We start from the raw sequence: 20,652 nt of genomic DNA, 5'->3' as shown, positions 1-20,652 counted from the left end.
ATTTACAATTTTACTAATGTAAAATGTTCCATTTAATTGGTATGTATATTCTTTTTGCTGATTTTTATCATCTTTTCTATATTTTCTTAGTTCTTTATACTTAGAAAATAATTGGTTTGGTACAGTTTTTATCTGTGTCCCCACTCACCCTAGCTGCTTTTTTTGTTTGTTTGCTTTTATTGTCTTGCTTCATTCATTTTCTTTCAAATGCTTAAAAGATTAATTATAATATTTTGGGACTGGGGCTCAGCTGTAGTGCACTTGCCTGGCATGTGTGAGGCACTGGGTTCGATTTTCAGCACTGCATATAAATAAATAAAACAAAGGTCCATCAACAACTAAAAAAAAAAATTAAAAAAAGATTAATTAAACTATCTAGTTGAGTTGGGCCAGTCATTTAAAATAACTCGAATTTAGTCAGGCTGTCACTTAACCATATATTTTTTTAGGGAGTTTTCCTGTAATTATACACTTGATTTTAGACCAAAGCTGAAGAAGCCATTGCCTGTAATTCTCAGTTTATGTAACCTCACACTCAGAATTTGTATTAAGTAATTTTAGCGAGTTGTCTTTTTGTAAAATTAAAATCCATGGTGAACACTGGGGAACTCCTTTAAATCGTGTTGGCATAGGGATGTTTTTGCCTGGTTTGGATTGTTAATTCATTTTATTAGGAGACTGTTTTGCTGAAGGAAAATTAATGTCAAGTTTGTTTGCAAGGCCTTCTTGACTCCTGTTGTAACCACTTTCCTATGGCTCTTTCACAGAATCCTGCTACATCACAGACGCTGGAAGTTCTGATGTTCCATTGTAATCACAATGGAAAGTCCTGACTTGACTGGTAAGAGCTGCACTGAAGGTGCATCTTACTTGCTTGCCTGGAAGCAGTGAGGTGGTCAAGAACTATGTGCTATTAGAGCTGGTTTCAGCCTTACCCCATCTGATGGATTCACTTTCCATACTAATCAAGAAGTGTGACAGTTGTGTATTTTTTCTCGTCATTTTTATTATTATTTTTACAGTGACATTTTAATCTTCATCATCAAGTAAGTTAGATCTTTTCAAATTATGAAACTAAAAAAAATTCAGAATCTCTTCATATGTTTCTTTATAACAATGTGTTATTAGTGGAAGTTAATTAAAAGTCCTGAGTTACACAACTAAAATTATATATATGATAAATATATATAAGTATATATATATAATTTTATTTATATATATGTAATTTGTCAGTTTCTTAAAAAATAGTTCCTTGTATCATCGTTGTTTTAATCAAAAAGTGAATCAGTATCAAAAGAGTTGGGAGTTTTTCTTACCTATTAAAAATAACAGAGATGCATATAATTGTATCACGAAACATCTTAAAATATGAAAACTAATAAAGTTCAAATATATATATATATTATATATATATGTGACAAGTTATATCAAACTCTAAAACTCATCCTTTTATTTATAAGTTACTTTTAAAGCTGTTGCTCTAGGAAAATTTTTTTGTCTGTTTTAAAATATGGTATGAATGTTTTAGTTTTAGTAATGGTTAATTACACAGATTTTTCCCAGTCTAGGAATCAAATGTTCGATTGCTTTACTCATACATGTGTACTGTATTGTAAACTGATGATTTATAAGACTAAAGAGCTTGGTGTAAATTAAAATGAACAAATGTAGTAAATATTGTTCAGTTGCAGTTTTCAGGAAAGAATCTTTACTTTTTAACTTTACAATTGAAAATTAATCTGGAACATTTTCTGTTTTAACGTTTTTTATTATTTTTTATTTTTATTAGCTTATTAAATTTAATATTTGCATCTACTTTCCTTCAGTATATGACTGAATGTTGCTTTTATGCCATGAGCATAAATAGAAGGCCTCTGAGTCATTTTTTTCTGAATGTCATTGTTTAGGATTGGACACACAGTAAAAATGTGTGCAAGTTAGGTTAAATATGTATTTAATATAGGAAAACACCAAAGAATGTTTTTCTTTCTTTCTTTTTTTTCTTGGTGAGTGTGTGTGTATTGGTAAGTATTGAAACACCAAGAAAATCTCAATGCCAATAAGAAAATTGGTGTTACTATTTTTCCTCTTTAATGTGCTATCCTTTAGGAATACTTGCTAGAAAAAATATTCTGAATTTAAGAATGCCAGTGAGAATATAATTAATTATGAAATCAGCAGAATTGACATGGAATATCCAAAAATTGATACTGAAATATCATATGTTCTCAGTTGCTAATCCAAAAGAAAATTATGTATAGGGAGGTTTAAGGAAAATTGAAATTGTCAACAGTATTCTGTATTTGTTAAATATGAATACACATATAAAAAGTAAGGCAGAATACATAATCTGACCTACCCAGAAAACTAAGTTAGTAGTATGATGGTCTTGATTATCAAGCTGTTTCATCAGTGATTTCTGAACGTAAATCTGATTATCACAATGAAACAGTGTTATTGACTTAAGAGGAGAAATTGACAGAAATTCAAATTGCTGATAGAATTTAAGAAGAAAGTTTAATTGAAGATGAAGACTACTTCTAGTGTATATATACTTGCACTCATATCTTAGATACTGTGTTAATTAAGAAAAAGATGTCATACAAAAACGAGTAATGTAGAAACTAGAAGATGTTACTTGGCAAAAAAATGCCAGGGTTCAGTAGATCTGGGAAACAGATCTACTTTTGCTTAAGCAAAGTTAAATTTATTATTAAGAGTCCCTCAATTTTAGTGTGGTATATAGTAGTAAAAGTTTCTTATTTTTGTTCATGTCTCTCATGAGTCTGCTGCTTCTATGTTCTGTGTCTTCTTCATTCCTGGAGCAAAGCTGAAGGAGCAATGTTTTGGTGATGCATAGGTCTTGTGGTAGAAGAAATAAAAGTGACAGTGGAGCTATGGCTCTTAAAACAGCTGCTTGGAAATGACACGTCACTACTTCTCATATTTCATTGTCCAAAGCAGGTCACTTGTCCAAGCCTGTGTTTTAGGGTGCCAGTGATCTTGTAGGAAGGGAGAGGTAGGGAAAGGCAAATAGGGAGGGATAATGCTTGTTTTAACTATAATAACTGAAAATAGCATCTACTGCCTTTTTAGAGAGACAGAGTGCACTTGATATGTTAAAGATTGTAAGAAGTCCTTCAATAAATTGATTTGTTTAAATCTAGAATTACTTGAGTATTCTTGTTATTGTTATGTGGGTTACCATTGATGACAAGAAGATGAGTTGATACAGTTTGAGTGTCTTAATGTTTTGGGAATGTTAGAACTTTTTTCATTATTTAGTAATAAATTCTAGTATATGTTTTAGGCTTTACATTATTGTTTAATGAGTAATTTTGAAAATAAAATGAGAACTAATGCATACTAGACCCATGGCAGTTTGGATACAGAATTAGAGAAGGGGAAATATGATAGTTATTATGCATAGGCAATGAATTATAATAGGTTACAGAACTTTGACAGATACTATCTAATTTGATATAAAAAGGCAATGAAGAAATAAGTATTTTACTTTTTTCGTTAGTAATATAATTTTACCCAATATAATGGTGGCCACATGCCTTTGTCTACTTAAGTTCAATTTCAAGAATCATTTTAGAGATAAAGAATGCAGACATTGTAGGGAGCTTAATTGTATCCTGGGAGTTTTCTAACATACTCTACCTAAGGTCATATTCACTATACAGTGGCTTTGCATTATTATCTCCCAAGACTTGTAGAAAATTGCTAGACATATGGAATTCCTCAGTTAATATTTATTTGATTAATCCTAAAGGTATTAAAAGACACTATTACCAGACTTGTGTAGATTACATTTGTGTAGAAATCCAGAAGGTTATTAATAATTGATAGTTTAAAGTTCCCTAAGCTTGAGCGAGAGGAACATGGTCAGAAAGATGTCTTTTTTTGTTGTTTTTTAAATGTATATATACATATAGGTTAGAAGGTAAGACAGTATAGTAAAACATGCTTTTTGGATTCAGAGAAATTTTGGCACTTTTTAAAAAAAATATTTATTTCTTAGGTGCAGTTGGGCACAATACCTTTTATTTTTATGTGGTGCTGAGGATTTAACCCAGGGCCTCATACGTGCTAGGCAAGCATTTTACCGCTGAGCCACAACCCCAACCCAAGCACTTTTTAATTGGAAGAATTCGGGTGATGATTTGATCCTTCTGAAACTTTGTCTCTTTGTTTTCATATGGGTATCACAATCTTTACCTTGTAGAATGTGAGAATTAAGATAAGGCAGTTGTGTCAAATTTCAGATATAGTGCTTGGCACATAAATGGCCTCAGGAAATGGTAGTTTAATTTTTTTTTTTTTTTACCACAAAGAAACTTTAAATGTTTGAGGAGTTAGAGATGCTGTCTCTGACTTGAAGATCACATAATGTATGCATGTTTTGAAACTCACATGTATCCCATGAATATGTACAATTTTTATGTGTCATTTTAAAAAAGAAAGGAAACGAATGTGATAAAAGTTCAAGAATGTTATACCTGATTCTGAGAGTATAAGGAGGCAATGTCAATAGAGAAGTTCTTTAAGGAGTCCAAATTAATTAAGCCTTCACTAGAGAACAGTAAGAAAAAATCTTAACACAGAAAAGCTGATTCCTTTTGAAACCAAATAATATTTGTTCTACATGGTGAAGAAAATTTTAGCAGCACCACCTCTTACTTTTGTATCTTGTCTCAATATTATCCAAGTTTTGAGAATGTTTTGAACTTGATGTTGACCTCATTTATATTAAAGATAAGAGAACATATATCTGTCTGTCCTTGGGACATCTAAATTCTCACTGGCAGAAGTGAATTATTAGATCACAGAGTGGCTCATATTCTTTAACAAGATCCACCCTTTCTCTCAGTGATAAAGAATATAGCCACCTCAATTTCCAGTACAGTTGTAGTATAGTTCTTACCCATTCAGAGCAATGATTCAAAATCTTATAATCTTTCTAAAATGACAGTTTAATTAACTTAATTTAAAATAATACATGTATATAAAAGTTAATGAGGGGTGTGTGTGTATATGTGTTGAGGTTTTTCTTCACATTGTTCCAGACTCCTTTTATGAATGGATCGTCTGTGTTACTATCAGTTCCTGGTTCAGCTTGTTTATTAGTAGAGTAAAACTTGCTAAAAATGTAAGCTCCTCATCTTTATAGGTTGTGATAACTAGCACAGGCTGCTATAACAAAATATCACCATCTGGGTGGTTTTATCAACACTTATTTTCTCATGGTTCTGGAGGCTACAAGGCCACGAATACGGTGCCTGTAAATGTGGTCTCTGGTTTGGTTTTGTTCCTGGCTTCTACATAGCTGCCTTCCTGCTGTGTCCTCACATGGCCTTTCCTCAGTATGTTCACAAGAGTGATCAAGCTCTGATGTCTCTTCTGCTTCTCAAAATTAGTAAGTTCTGTTAGAGTCCCACCCTATGACCTCACTTAATCTTTAATCTCTTCATTGGTCCTCCCCATCTCATCACATTGGGGATAGGGGCTTTAATCTACCTACGAATTTTTTTGGGTAGGGGGGCAGCACAATTTCACCCAAACAGGTATTTGTTTTTCCTCTACCAAAGAATGAAATGGAGATATTTAAAAAGTATGTTCTACAATACATAATATATAAACAAGAAATATGGTTTGCTATAGTCTTCTAAGATTCTAAAATTGTCTTTGGTGCCTTTGAGGTGGGAGACATTTGAAATTACTGAATTCATATTTCTTCCACTTTGAAGTTGCTGTGCATGAAAATGAGATTCTTACAAGTGAAGGAATCAAGTCTAAGAACTTCAAAATCAGAAATGATTTGTATAATGGAGGAATTACATCATTGTAAAAATTGACTTCCATGTGTCTTCATTGCTCTTTATGAAAAAATTGCATTTGAAAATTTGGTTGATGAATAAGAGAGTTACTTTTGGGGGATTATACCTGTTTCTATTTACCATCTTAATCAAGGCAATTCACATGATCCAAAGCAGTATTCTTTTACTATGTGAAATAATTGAGAATCCAAATAGGGAAATGACATATATTTAAGATTTTGGTAAACAGAAAACAAGGATTAAAAAAAATGTATTTGAAGTAATTCTAGCAGAAGTCAAGGAACCCTAAATCTGATATAGCTGCCTTATTGCCCTACCTTCCTTTCTTTTTTTTCTCCCTTCTTTCCTCTAATGTCAGTTCTTAAGTTACATAATAGTTTGAATTTCTGAAGAATAGTCGATAAGCACAGTTCATTGAACTTTAGTACCTTTTTCTACTGTAAGAGTATATTTTAAGTTAATTAGTTGATGAGTACTTGGGATTAGTCGTAAGCAAATAGTGGGTGTTGACATAGGCTCAAGATTAACTTTATTTGCTTGATCGTTGGTTGGTTGTGTTTTGTGTGCTCTCTGTTAACTGGATTAATTTCAATTTCTGATTATTTGATATCTGTCCAAAACAAAATGTATATAAAATCAAAAGGAAACAAACCTTTGAGACTTAAACTATTTGGTGGGTGGGTGGTAGACAGGGTTAGTGATTAAAACCAGGGCCTCAAGAATATTAGGCAAGTGCACTACCACTGAGCTACATGCTCAATCCTTAAACACTTCTGTGTACAAATAATTCTAAATTAATTTGTAAAATTTAACAGTTCACCTCTGTTTTTTGACTACAGGACAAGCTATTGAGCAGTGATCTAATTTTGTAGATGTCTGTTTAATTGGTTAAGATAGTTTAACTCTTTTAGAACACTTTGATTTTAGTTTCCCTGAAAGTTATTTCTGAAATGATTAAAATTTTAAAACATACCTAATGAATTTTGGCAGTATATTTCTTCTCAACAATGGGATCAATCTACTAGATTGTGAAATTTACTAGTGAAGGACAATATAAATATATTTAGGCATGACTTCTCTCCATGTACTTACTGGTACTTTGAAAGGTGTTTGATAAATTTAAGTGTATTTGCATTGAATTCTATAGTCCCTCTTACCTCTATTACATTAAAGTGTGCTTTTCTAGGAAAATACATGGATGATATAGGAGCTGTGCCAACTTGCTTTCTGTCTCTGTAACCAGTACCTGAGATAATCAACTTACAGAGAAGAGATTTATTTTCGTTGTAACCTTCTAAAAGTTCTGGTCCATGATTAGGATGAACCATTGCTCTCAGGCATCTAGTGGGGTACTGAATGGTGGTAGTGCCACATGATAGAGGAAAACTGCTTACCTCATGACTGGGAAGTGAAAGAAAGAGATAAAAGACCATAATGAGGGCACACTCCCCAATGATCCAGAGACCTCTCTCCTCTTTTAAGACCCCACCTACCCACCTATTAAGGTTTCTACTATTTCCCACTAGTCTATCTGGAGAACCAAGCCTTTAACCTGTGGGCTTTTGGGGGACATTTCTGATCCAAACTTTAAGGGGAATTGCTTTTAATGTTTCTAAGTATTTCCATGCATTATAATTTATGTACTGATATACTGGTTATGCTGTATATTCACAAATCAGTGTATATACATAGAAGTGTATAGTTGTAGTTCTTTCATAGGACTGGTTCCAAATGCTAAGGGACTTAAATTTACACTAGAAAGTTTATTTTGTATATTCCCCAAACTTACAGTGTCTGGCACATGGAGGTTGCTCAGTAAGCATTAGGTGACTTAGTATTATAAGAATTTTTATTTCATTAATCCCACTTTCCATTGAACTTAGTGTTAATAAGCATCCCCTGGTTTAATGCAGGTAATTATTTTTTCCCAGACTGAGTTTAAGAAGAAGAATGTTCTCTAAAATTAAAGGTCTTTTAGTTTGTGGTTACTCCCATAATCAAATTTTAGTGGGCCTGAGAACTTAAATGAATAGCAAAACAGTTCTGGGTGCCTGTTGGCTCATTTGTTGTATACACTTAATCACAGGTGTTTATTAAGACTTGTTAGCCTTCTAACAAGTGCTTCTCTAACTTGATTAGTGGACCTGTTGAGCGCATGGAAAGTTGTGAGATTTAAAATAGGCAAATTGGTTCACACTGGGCTTTAAGATATGTAGGATGGTACCTGGACTCAGTTAATATGTACCAAATAGCTGACTGAAGTCCACTTTTTGGTAATTTATTCTGGGGGAATATTTTTATGCTTTCTCTGTATTTAAATTGATTTGTGAAGATATTCAATAGGAATATTGTGTTTTAGCTTTGCATTGATTTCTGTAACCTTAGTTTAGTTTAATTTTTAGTTGTTTTACCTCTGCTAGGACTGTATTGTTATTCTTATAAAACAGGTGGCTTACATGATTATTTCACTGTTCCTTAACATTTACTGTAAGGACATTTGTTATCAAGTGTCTCCTCATGGCAGCGTATTTCATGTTAGGTGGTCTTTTAAGACACTGAACATTACCATAGGCACTTAAACTCCACAGGTTTCTTGAGATCCAGCCGGATATAGAGCAGTTGGTTTCTTGAATAGAGCTTAGCTACCACTTATATGGTGAGCATTGTCCTAATAAATTGTGTTACATTAATTACTATGAAGAATTGCCAAATAAGAGAAAATAAAACCTTCAAAATACCACTTATATGGTGAGCATTGTCCTAATAAATTGTGTTACATTAATTACTATGAAGAATTGCCAAATAAGAGAAAATAAAACCTTCAAAATATGTGCAGATACATGCACATGAGGTGTATGTGCAGAGTAGTACATACTATCTATCCATCTAGCACCGCTCAGATGGACATGCACCTGAAACTACTCCTTTTCTCAATATAGTTTGTGAATACCAATTAGGTTTTCAGCATTGTTAGAGGAACCAAATAGGTGTGTGTGTGTGTGTGTGTGTGTGTGTGTGTGTGTGTGTGTATATATATATATATATATAAAAGAATCGATAAAGAAGAGTTTTGAAATCAGCAGTCACTGTCATTCCCCATAAGTAACAACTTTCTATAGCAGTATTTTTTCAGGCTATTTGTTTGAAGGATGGAAGCATACAGATGATCTTTCACTTCATTTGCTAAAGTAAGCATTTGAATGATGAAATTTTCAGGTTTGATTGTTGTTTCTGTTAACTAACGATAGTTGTAGAGAAAATAGATCTTTCTAATAAGAATATTATATCTTATAGATAGTAAAGATGTCCCAGTCCCACCTCTTTTTGTGAATTTTTACTTATCAAGATAAAATTTTTTATTATTTTCATTGTAATAGAATATTTTATACATTGGAGTTTAGAGTTACCTCTGAAAAGATTTTAAGGTTTTAAACTTTTACTTCCTATTGCTTGTAAATGTCCTTATTTGCCTCTAGATTGTGAACTGCATAATGCTCACTGTTGCTTCCTAGAAATTGATAAGGATAGGCTTTCAGAAACTTAAAGTAATTTCTTAATGAAAGACAGATTTAAATGGATCACTTTTTTTTTTCCTTTTAGGCTATAGGGTGATCATTTAGAATATTAAGCTATGTAGTCAGTAGAACTTAAGACTAAACCTAACTGAGCTGTTCAGTTTTGAGTTCTGAGAAAGAGCAGGTGGGGGTTAAGTGCTTGTTTTAAGGTAATGCTTTAAGACCCTGGGTTTTATCCCCAGCACCAGCTGGGTCGGGGGGAAATACTGAGGAATTTCCAAAGTCCTACTTAGATATATCAAGGAAGACTATTACAGAAGGAAATATAGAAAAAGTCTGGACAGGTGAAAAAGGCTCCTTTGATCTGTCTCCTTTGGAGACAGGTAAAGTTAAAATGAAAAACTGAAGAAAGGCAGATATAAGAAACCTTTGACTGTCCTGGTTAGTTTTATCTCATCCCTACCCTGTGAAAGGCAGATAAACCACTGAAAATCTTTGAGCAGATGATACAAATGGGTGGGAAAGTGGAAGGTATTGGAAAGATAGTATACAGGGTTTTAGCATTATCCTAGGTAAGAAGAAATTTGTTGTTCTGATAGGGTGTTGACAGCTGTAAATGGGACTACTATGAAGATTATGCTGTGGATGAATCTTAATCTACATTGGATGAAGGAATTCAACTCACAAAATCAAATAAGTTATTTTATGATGTGCAGGGTTGTAATGAATGGATACTTAAAATTTAATAAGGATTTCTTCAGTGATTTTTCTTCAAGATTTTCTAAAATACTAATGCCTGTTGCTCTTTATTCTGTGTTTGTGTGTATTTCTTCATTGTGAATTTAGCTTTTACTGTTGTTTCTCAAATACGAATTGCAGGTGTCTGTCACCTAAGCCAATTTAAAAACTATTTATGTATGGAACTTGGCAAAAGACGAACTTATTTTGGGTGTTGGTGAAGAGGGATAGCAAGAGGGAAGGACTCAGTGAAAGTTGTTGAAAAGCCAAAGGTATATCTTTTATTTAGTTGTGTTCAGAAGACTGTTGCTACTGCTAGCAGACATAAAGAGATTGTGGCAGAAGCTGATTTGCTGGGGGTGGGGTAGGGGTGAAGTTTGGGGTTGGCTGGAGTTGATATGCAGAGATCATATTCATGTGATTAGATTTTAAATTTGAGTTGAATTTGGCTTAAGATGGAGACCACTTGAGGGAAAGTTTAGACTTTGAAAATTGGTGAAAGCAGATAATACACCTAAGAATAGAACTTTTGACAACACTTGCCTATTTGTTAAGGAGTATTTGAAGGAAAGAAAAATAATCAGATCTGTGGTGGGAAAAGCCCACCTTTGGTGCTGTGGAAGATAGGGAAGAGTTTCACCATAAGTAAGGTTGAGAAACATCTAAATGCCAAAAACAGAGGCTTTGGGTTAGCTATCCACAGGTAAATATACCTTTGGAAAAAGTGGTTTTCATAGAGTGGTCAAGGCAGATGCCCTGCTGTGAAATGTTTTCAAGATGCCCCTTCTCGGGCTGGGGATGTGGCTCAAGCAGTAGCGCGCTCGCCTGGCATGCGTGCCGCCCGGGTTCGATCCTCAGCACCACATACAAACAAAGATGTTGTGTCTGCCGAAAACTAAAAAATAAACATTAAAAAAAATTCTCTCTCTCTTTAAAAAAAGAAAAAAAAAAAAAGATGCCCCTTCTCAGTGCCAAGTTCTTAAGTCTGCCTTTAGTTGGAACTGTATGTCGAGTTACTGTCTTCAGGGAGTAATATATCATGATTTACAGATCCACTTCCTGGGAGTGCAGAACTAATTTTCTATAAATATAGTTTTACTATTTTTTTTCTTAAAGTATGCTACCTTAGACTATTTCAAATAAAAGTTTACCCAGGTGCTGATATCATTTCCTCAAATGCACTGAAGTTACTTTCTTTAAAATGTCATCAGCAAGCATGTTTCCTAAATTCCTCACCCACAGGACTTATATTTATTATAATTGGCATTCAGAGAAATGAATAATGAGTTCCCTGTAACTGCCAACTCTTCTTTTACACCAAGTTTAGTGATACTTTATGGAAAGCCTGCTTTTAAATGATGATCATTTAGAAAACTCTACGGAGTATTTGGGCTACCTGCATGTGCAATTTCTAGACTAAGAACCAGATATGTAGCCAGTTTTGTTTCCATCTGCAGAAAATGGTCTCAGATATGCAGGACTCATCCTTAGGTAGAAATGATAAATAAAATGATGAAAACTGCCACTGTTTTTTGCATTTTATGTGCTAGTTTCTACATATGTCTGTGAGTGTATTTTTTTCCTCCTAATCTTCATAATGACCTTAGGTGAATGACCCAATATTCCTATTATAAAATAGGAGATAACTGAAGCTCAGAACATTACATAAAATGTCTGTGCTTCTTGACTAATTAAAAGAATTTGGATTCAGATTCAGTTCTGACTTTCAAAGACTATATTTTTTACATGGCCCATGCAGTTTGATAATATATTTCAAATTTGAGCTGAAACATTCACCTCAGGGTGAAAACTCAGTATCTGATTACTTCTTTCCCTTTTCTGCCAACTTGGGAAGAATAGATTACTGCCTTTCATTTCTTTCTTTTATATATATAATGAGTGTGTGTGTGTGTGTGTGTGTGTGTGTGTGTGTATATATACACACAATAGATATACACAATATATATATACACACACACACATATATGCGTGTGTGTATATATATTATATGTGACATTATATATATGACATTATATATATATATAAAATGCTCATCAACAAATGTATAAATTTGTTAAAGGACCTTTATTTATTATTTTAATTTATTTATATTATATATTTTATTTATTTATATATGGTGCTGAGAATCAAACCCAGTGCCCCACACATGCCACGCAAGTGCTTTTCCACTGAGCTTCAACTCCAGCCCTGCCTTTCATTTCTTTAAATCAGCATATTGCTGTATGCCATTGAGTAAGTCATGCGGTCTTTATATTTGATACTGTTACATATATTTAATCTTTGCATGGACCTGATGAGAAGTAAGTGTATGCTCCCTCGACATTTTGTTAGGTTACTCATATATGATCTTCCTAGATTTGGCCATTAAGGTTTTACCACATTTATTTTATGACATATCTATCCCTCTATGTCTTATCAGTTTAACTGAAGTTTTGATGTAGTTTAAAATGAGTTATAGGCACGATTATACCGCCTCCTAAATTCTTCAGCATATGTATTTATCCCTTGGTGTGAAATTTACATTTAGCAAAAGTGTACAATTCTTAAAGGCACATCTTTTAATTTTAATAAATGCATATACCAGTATAACCCAGACACCTACCAAGGGATAAAACATTACTATTTGTAGGTGCCTCTTGTTATTCCCATTGTTTTAAGCTGAGGTAACCAAGACACAATCTGCCTAAGGTTATACTGCTAATAAGTGGCAGACTTGGAATTCAAACTCTTAGCAGTCTGGTTACAGGGTTTGTTCTCTTAACCACACATCATACTGCCTATAAGTTATCTTCAGATACCCTTTTATATTCATGTGTACAAATACATTGCTTATATTTAACATAAGTGTGTAGACAGAAGTGGTACACTGAGTAAATGAGAGTAGAAATGCTGTTCTAGAAAATGCATCCATTCCTTACAGGAGAGGGATAGCAGGGAGGGACATTTTACTATGACAAAGAAGTTCCCTTCTGTCAAAGTACTAGAGTGATTTCACAGTATAACAACTGTCTTAACTGGCATCCTTGATTCATGTTTCCATGCATGTTGGTAAAGCAATAACGGATTTCTTAATGATGATATTGACCCTCAGTAAAATCCTTAAGTTCCTTTTGAACAATTAAGGGTAAATTACATTCAGTATAGTTTTGTATTTAACATTTTTTTACTCTATTACTATTAGTAGATAATTGTTCACCAATACATGGTATTCACTATAACACTCATCTTGATAAGTCATACTCCAAAATAATGGAATTGACCAATTTTGGATTTATAAGGCTATAAAATTTGTAAAGTTCTTAACAGAAACTAAATGGAATATTTTGCCTTTCCAAAAAAGTGCATAAAAATGTAAGGATAGACCTCGTTGTGGTGAGACATGCATATCATCCCAGTGACTAGGGAGGATCCCAAGTCTGAGGCCCACCTCAGCAGCTTAGTGAGGCCCTAAGCAACCATGACCCTCTAGTAAAATAAAAAATAAAAGATCTGGGGATGTGGCTCAGTCAGTGGTAAAGTACCCTGGATTCATTCCCTCATACCAAAAAAAAAAAAAAAAAAAAATGATTATTTTTGTTTAAAAAAATTTTTTTTTAGCTGTTGATGGACAGATATTTATTTATATGTTGTGCTGAGGATCGAACCCAGTGCTCACACTTGCCATGCAAGTGCTCTACCACTGAGCCACAGTCCCAGCCTCAGAGACATTATATTTTGATTTTTTTCAAATTTTCAATACTTAGATGGGCCATCCCAATACAAAGGAACAGTTGTCCTTTATATCTTTCTTGCATTGTGTTCAAACTATAAATCATGTCTTAAAAGTTGACCAGGACTCCCTTTTCACTACTCAACAGATGAAAAAGCGGCCATCCTGTAGTTTTTAAAATAATCTTAACTATTGCCCAAAAGTGAAGTAAAAACAAAAATGTAGTTAGCAAAGCCTAGCCTGTCACTAGAGGGCAGAGCAGTACTGTACTTTAGGCCTTATTTGAAAATTTCTGGTTTAAAAATTGCTGAACATGATGGAAAATATATCGATGCACGATTGAACAGAAATTTCTTTGTATTCTTGTTGTCTTATCTTGCTGTGAAATACAATAACATGTTCTGCACTTGTATCAAAGGAGCTTTCCTGGCAATTACACTGATTGCTTCTAAAAGTACATGATTATTTAGAGGAGTATAAGTAACCCTCAAGAGAAAATACTAATGCTTAGAAGAGTGATGCATTAAATCATTCTACTTTATAGAGTACCTTGAAATGGGATTGCAGTGTAAACATTAGGTGAGACATGAGAAATAACTTTGAGACCAGTCCTTTACTGGTAATTGACTTTTTTTTTTAAATTAATTTTTAAAAATTTATATATGACAGTGGAATGCATTACAATTCATATTACACATATAGAGCACAATTTTTCATATCTCTGGTTGTATACAAAATATATTCACACCAATTCGTGTCTTCATACATGTACTTTGGATAATAATGTCCATCACATTCCACCATCATTGACATTAAGAATTTATTGCAATGCAGAACATCTTTTCATTGTTCGGGTCAGCTAAAATGTGCCCAATCATTAAGACTTTGAAATTATGAAATTGTAAAAGCAAATGAACTAACTGTAGCTTCCTTTTCAAAGGTGAAAGTTTTGCCTAGTGGGGCTGGGGTTGTGGCTCAGTGGCAGAGCACTTGCCTAGCATGTGTGAGGCACTGGTTCAATCCTCAGTACCTCATATAAATAAATAAAAAACAAGGTACATCAACAACTAAAAAAAATGTATTAAAAAAATTTTGCCTAGTGACTGTTCACTTCCTTTCTGTTCTAAATTTTCTGTCATTCTGATATATTTTTATTCTGATTTAGTATATCTGATATATTTAAAAAATACTATTAGTGAGGGGCTGGGAATGTTAACTCAGTGATAGAGCACTTGCCTAGCATGCACAAGTCCCTGGATTCAATCCCCAGCACCACACAATAAGTAATTAAGTAAATTAATTAATTAAAATATAGTAAAATATTCTTGGTGAGTAACCTGAATAGTGGAATTTCATTGTCCCATAAGATAGAAAAATTTCATCCTGAATAAAAGTTTGACTTTTATTTTATAAAAAATTCAGGTTTATATAATAACCATTTTTAATAGAGACACCATAGGATATCAGGAAACATTTTGGAATCTGGAGATTTGGGGCCCCCATTAACATTTATTTGCTTGTGACCTTGGGCAGGTCACATAACCTCCCTGACTTCCATTTCCTAAAAGGTGGGGGTTGGGGGATAGTGGGGGTGTAAACCTTGTTTACAACTGGGTTGCTTTGAGGATTATATGTGTTAATACAGATAATGTTCAGAGGTGAAGTCTGGTAAAGATTAATTTTAATGGATAAAAGTTCAAAAGAAACCTTAGCAATCACTTTGAAATGGTAAATTACATCATTTAGTAACATGAGGGTACCTATTACATGAGTAACTGATACCAAAAATGTAGTTTCAAAATCAAAACCCGAGTTAAGATTGTCGACTACTTCTCTGTCTCTGAGTTCCTTTGGCTGCTTAATCTCTATATTGTAAGTCCTGACTCTCCAGTTTCTCTCAGCTCTTTACTTCTGTCCTCTGGATGTTTCCATGTTACCTCTCTCTGTCTTTCTCCTGACTGTCTCTGGTCTCTCTCTGTGTTTTTCTCGTCCCAGGCACCCTCAGGAAGACCCCAAGCCTCTAGCAGTACCTGGTATCATCTCCAGCATGTTGTAGATGTGGAGGATTCACTGGGATATTGAGAAATACCAGAGGCGAATTGTTCCACTGTAGTAAGTCCATCAGCATTTATACAGTAACTGCTGTTCATAGAGCAAAGTTGGTGGTACCTGGAGGGAAGAATGAGTGAGGGTACAGCGCAGAACTAACAAACTTGTGAATTCTTTTCAGTTATTCTTACAGGGAAAATACATATACAAATAAAAACAACAACGAAAAATCTAAAAGATGACAAATAATTGTATAAATGAGTTGTATTGTATGTCTGCTGAAAGAGCCCACGGTTAATGGAGTAGAGAAAGCCAGGTGGTGTTAATCAGGTTTCCTACATGAGTTTAAAATTAGGTTTTGAAGTATGGTTGAGAGATGAGGAGAGGGAGGGTGGAAATGAATAATTTCTTTTGGCAAGCCTGTTTGCTTGCCTGTGAGATGGGGGACTGTAGTGAAATGAGACTGCTAAGTTTTAGCCTGCCAATACCTAACTTTCCTTAAGTTTGCAGTCTTAGAGAAATTTAAGTTTTGAGAAGAAATACAGTGAAGTTGTCACTTTCCATAAATGTAATTGGTATCTGTTGCTAGTTTTAAAATTTAGAGAATGTAAGGGTGAATTATGATTGTGAAGCAGTAACAAAGTACTACAACATAAAATTAATACAAACTGATCATTTTAAATGCTAAAATGAATTAAAATCATAAACAGCAGTATAATAAGTCTGTTTAATTTTCATGTTGGAAATTTATTTCTTCAGTCATTTTAGCAGTCCTACCTGGTAGATGCATCATGTTTTCAAAGCTGGGTTATCAGCGTTCCCAGTGGATTGGATCCCAGCACTGCTAGCTGTGTAACATGGGGTGGGCAATCTACTTAACAACAGGAGTCTCAGTTTTCCTATGTAAACTAAGAATAAAAATATTTTCCTCAAAGAGCTGCATGAACTAAAGAAGAGATGAGTACATACTAGGTACTTAGAAATACCTTTAAAATAGTTTGTTAAATGCAGGATTATTTCTGATAGTTGTTTAAACATAGAAGTAATCCCATAGTATTTAGAAAATGCTAAATGAATAAAGAATATTAAATAAGGTACAAAGAATAACTTTGAGGAACTGAGTATCTACCACTAGTTTAGGGAATAGAACATCACTAGTATCTGTAGCTCCCTGAGTGCCAAGACCAGATTCCAACACCTCACTTTATCACATCATTACTCCTGAATGTTGAATTTTTTAATAAATTCCACATTTTTCTTTATAGTTTTCCACATATTTACTCCCTATGTTAAATTTTGCTTGTTTTAGAATTTTTTATAGATAATACTATCTTCTTTTGTAGTACCTATTTTCTTCTACTCAACATGTTTGTAAGAGTTTTCCCTGCTTATACTTGTAATTTATTTATGATTGAAGTATTGTATGAAAATTCCACACTATATTTCCCTTTAGTGACTATTTAGACTGTTTTCATGTGTGTGGGTGTGTGTTTGTGTATGTGTGTATGTTACTAGAAATACAGTGGTAGAAAGAAAATTCTTTAGGAGTCCTGTATATGGCCTCTCTATTATTTCTGTAGGATATACATTCAGAAGCAGAATTGCTAAGTCAAAGGGTATGCTCAATTTAACACTCCACAAGATAATGCCAAATGCATTTCCATAGAACTTGTTAAAGTTTATACTCCCTTTTACAATGTAAGTGTTCCCTCTTTTTCCTGTATTTCTTGAAAATTGTTGTATTTCTATTTTATATATGTACCACATCTTTTTCTGTGAATATTATTATACCCATGCAGAATTTAAAAATAGGAATGATTTTTTTTTCAATAAAATATACCTTTTATTTATTTATTTTTAAATTGGTTGTTCAAAACATTACAAAGCTCATGACATATCATCTTCCATACATTTGATTCAAGTGGGTTATGAACTCCCATTTTTTACCCCAAATACAAGTTGCAGAATCACATCGGTTACACATCCACCTTTTTACATAATACCATATTAGTGACTGTTGTATTCTGGTACCTTTCCTATCCCCTACTATCCCCCCTCCCCTTCCCTCTCATCTTCCCTCTCTACCCCATCTGCTGTTGTTTAATTCTCTTAAAAATAGGAATGATTTTTAAGGTTGCCTATGGTACCATCTTAACAATAACCCTGATGAGCCTTGGTTTTTAAAGATACTTTTATTCTTTGCAGCAGCTGCTCTTATTTCTCTCCATTTTTCCGTTGTCATTCTCACCTGTTTTCAAATCTAGCTAATAAAAGAGTTGGACATGTTTGCTACTTTTTTCCTTCAGAAACCATATCATGATTATATAATGTTCTCTTATGATAAATTAAAATTGTCAGCTGTTCCTGACTTCCAAAGACAGTTGGGGCAGAGAAATAAGTACATCTTTTATGAATTTATTTTTCCCCCTTAAAATTTCAACTGAGATAGAGAGGGAATGACCCACAGAGAACTGTTAACAAGCTACAGTGATTTGATCCACCCATGTTTTGTTCTGCATTGCAAAAGTTCTAAAAACTTGAGTATATGACTCAAGCTGTGTTTGCTATTCTTGCCCCTTTTCTGTCCTTCACCCACTTTTTTTTTTCTTAAGCCAAAAATTCTTTTGGTATGAGATTATACTTGTATACTTCATTCTAATTTTATATCAGAAGTTCCTCCTAGCCTCATATTTGTTGGCCCATAATTTTAGTTGACTGATCTCACTATTTTGTTTATTGTCACTCTTCACTATGCTCTTTTCTAAGGTTTTCCAGGGAGGATACTAGAATCTAGCCTCTTGCCTAGTATTTAAATATTTAATAAATGTTTGTTGAATGTAAACAGAGGTAAATGCAGCAAACACCGAAATGCCTTTCTTCTGTTCAGCGACGATAATTTCCCTAATGGCACTGGGCAAAAATCAGGACAATTGAAAATAGTTCTGCTAGTAAATGGCTTTGTTAAATCCATAAGTAAATCATTTCTTCTTAAGTTTCATTCTGCCCTTTTTTTTTTTTTGAAAAGTGATAGTGGTAGACCTGTGATCTATAAGATTTTTTTTGGTCTCCCAACATTTTGTATTCTATCATCTAATTGAAATGAAAAAAAAAAAATTCTTACTATTTTTCTGGGCACCATAACCAGAGCTCGAATTTATTTACATCACTGGCTTTAGGCCCATGATTGTAGTCACAGTGACCTGCCTATTATTGTCTCTGATAACCCTAGCAAGCAGCCCACACATTAAACTTTCCTTCCTTTCTTTATTATTTGGAGTTGATTTATTCTAGAGAAAGAATGCATTTATCTTTCTTTGAGAAAGTATAATGAGTGCCTTTGGCTTTCATCAGGTAACCCAGACATTGTTCAGTGTGAGAACTTGAGTTCTGCCCTCACCTTTCCTTCTGTTCCCCTATCCCTAAAGCTAAGATCAGGGCACCTTTTGGTGCTTTGTTATTTGCTGTACCTCTTAGCCCCATAGCTTTTCTCATACTCCAGTTGTAATCTTTGAGTTAGCATTGATTTTTTTTCTGTTCGGCCTTTCCTTGAAGTCAGTGGGTCTGTCCATCTGGTCTGTTCCTTTCTGGTTCCTCTGCTAAGTTGAGTGAGGACCTGAATTTCTCTCTTTCCCACTTTCACACCAAGCTGTCTTCCCTTTGTCCCTGCAGGGACTCCTTTCTAACCTAAGACTGATTAGCACTACAACCACTTCGGGGAAGTTTTTTGACTCCTCAGATTCTCACATTACTTATTTTCTAAATTTCTTGTACAGGCATTATTTTGTGAGCACCTCTGAACTCTGCATTGAAGGGAGAAGGTGCTAGAGATCAGATTACAAAGGACAGGGGCAGAGTAGCCTTTTAACTTTGGAGATTATAAACAGGGCCCCCATCACTCCTGAGGGTCCTGGCCAGAGAGCTGTGTATTTGATTATTAGCCAAGGTCAGGTAGGTTCTTTCTCACTTAAGGGACACCAAATAATCTAATCTCATCACAGTGTTATTGATCTGCTTTGTGAAAATTCTCTGGGTGTGACAAATTTATGGCTAAAAAGAGAAAAAGGCAGGAGAAGACTTTCACAACTAAAAAAAAATAAAAAAGATGGAGAGCTCTTATTAGTGAAGGATTTGTTTTAATAACATTCACTTGATTCAAAATCAAATTTGGAATTAAAAAAATTTTAAATCATCTTTGATTAAAAAAAACAACAACATTAAAGTACTTACTACTAAAAGCTTAGTTGTTGACCTCCCCCTTGTAGCCTCCTTACCCTAGAACATTGGGATCCACTGGGGCTCCACAGCTATGAGGAAAAAGAAGCCAGACTGTCTGTGATTATTCAGCCCTCCTAACTGCTTACTTGACGAAATTCTAAGAAAACATTGTGCCAAGTGTTCAGCTCTCTAAAGAAGCAGTTAGTGCCATCCTATCTCAAGAAGAACAGATGATTTTTTGTTCTTCAGGAATGCAAGGAAAGAGAAACATCCTTTTATGCTTATAAGGGAAACATGGGAGAAATTTTGTGACATGGAAACTTCACTGATAGGAGAATGTTTAACCATTCTTACATTGTGTCTTTGATTAATGTAAAAGGCTTGACCTACTAAATGTTCACATTAATATTTTAAATTATCAGTAATAAAGGTTTCTTTAATAGTATTAATTCACTTAGTATTTTATTCATTTAGTCAGGATTAAAAATGCTTCACCAAGCTTACAACACTCATTTAATATTCTTAATTTAATGTCTTCTGAAAGAGAACCATATATTCTCTG

At 33.9% G+C, this 20,652-nt stretch overlaps 1 protein-coding gene across 7 annotated transcripts in view; it reads left to right on the top strand.

Annotated features, from left to right (window-relative positions):
• Positions 1–20,652, top strand: part of Bbx (BBX high mobility group box domain containing) — a 263,082-nt gene that overhangs the window by 106,042 nt on the left and 136,388 nt on the right. For 6 of the 7 annotated variants that reach the window (XM_071615384.1, XM_071615383.1, XM_071615382.1 and 3 more), the window contains exon 3: positions 768–841. The gene's annotated coding sequence lies outside the window, so the exon portion shown is untranslated. Of the gene's footprint in view, positions 1–767; positions 842–15,821; positions 15,939–20,652 lie in introns of all 7 variants that reach the window. The other variant, XM_071615380.1, reaches the window with a different exon arrangement.

The sequence above is a fragment of the Marmota flaviventris genome, chromosome 8, assembly GCF_047511675.1.
Source record: "Marmota flaviventris isolate mMarFla1 chromosome 8, mMarFla1.hap1, whole genome shotgun sequence".
NCBI lineage: Eukaryota > Metazoa > Chordata > Mammalia > Rodentia > Sciuridae > Marmota > Marmota flaviventris.
Note: the sequence above shows the minus strand (reverse complement) of the source record. Positions and strands in the feature narration are given on the sequence as shown.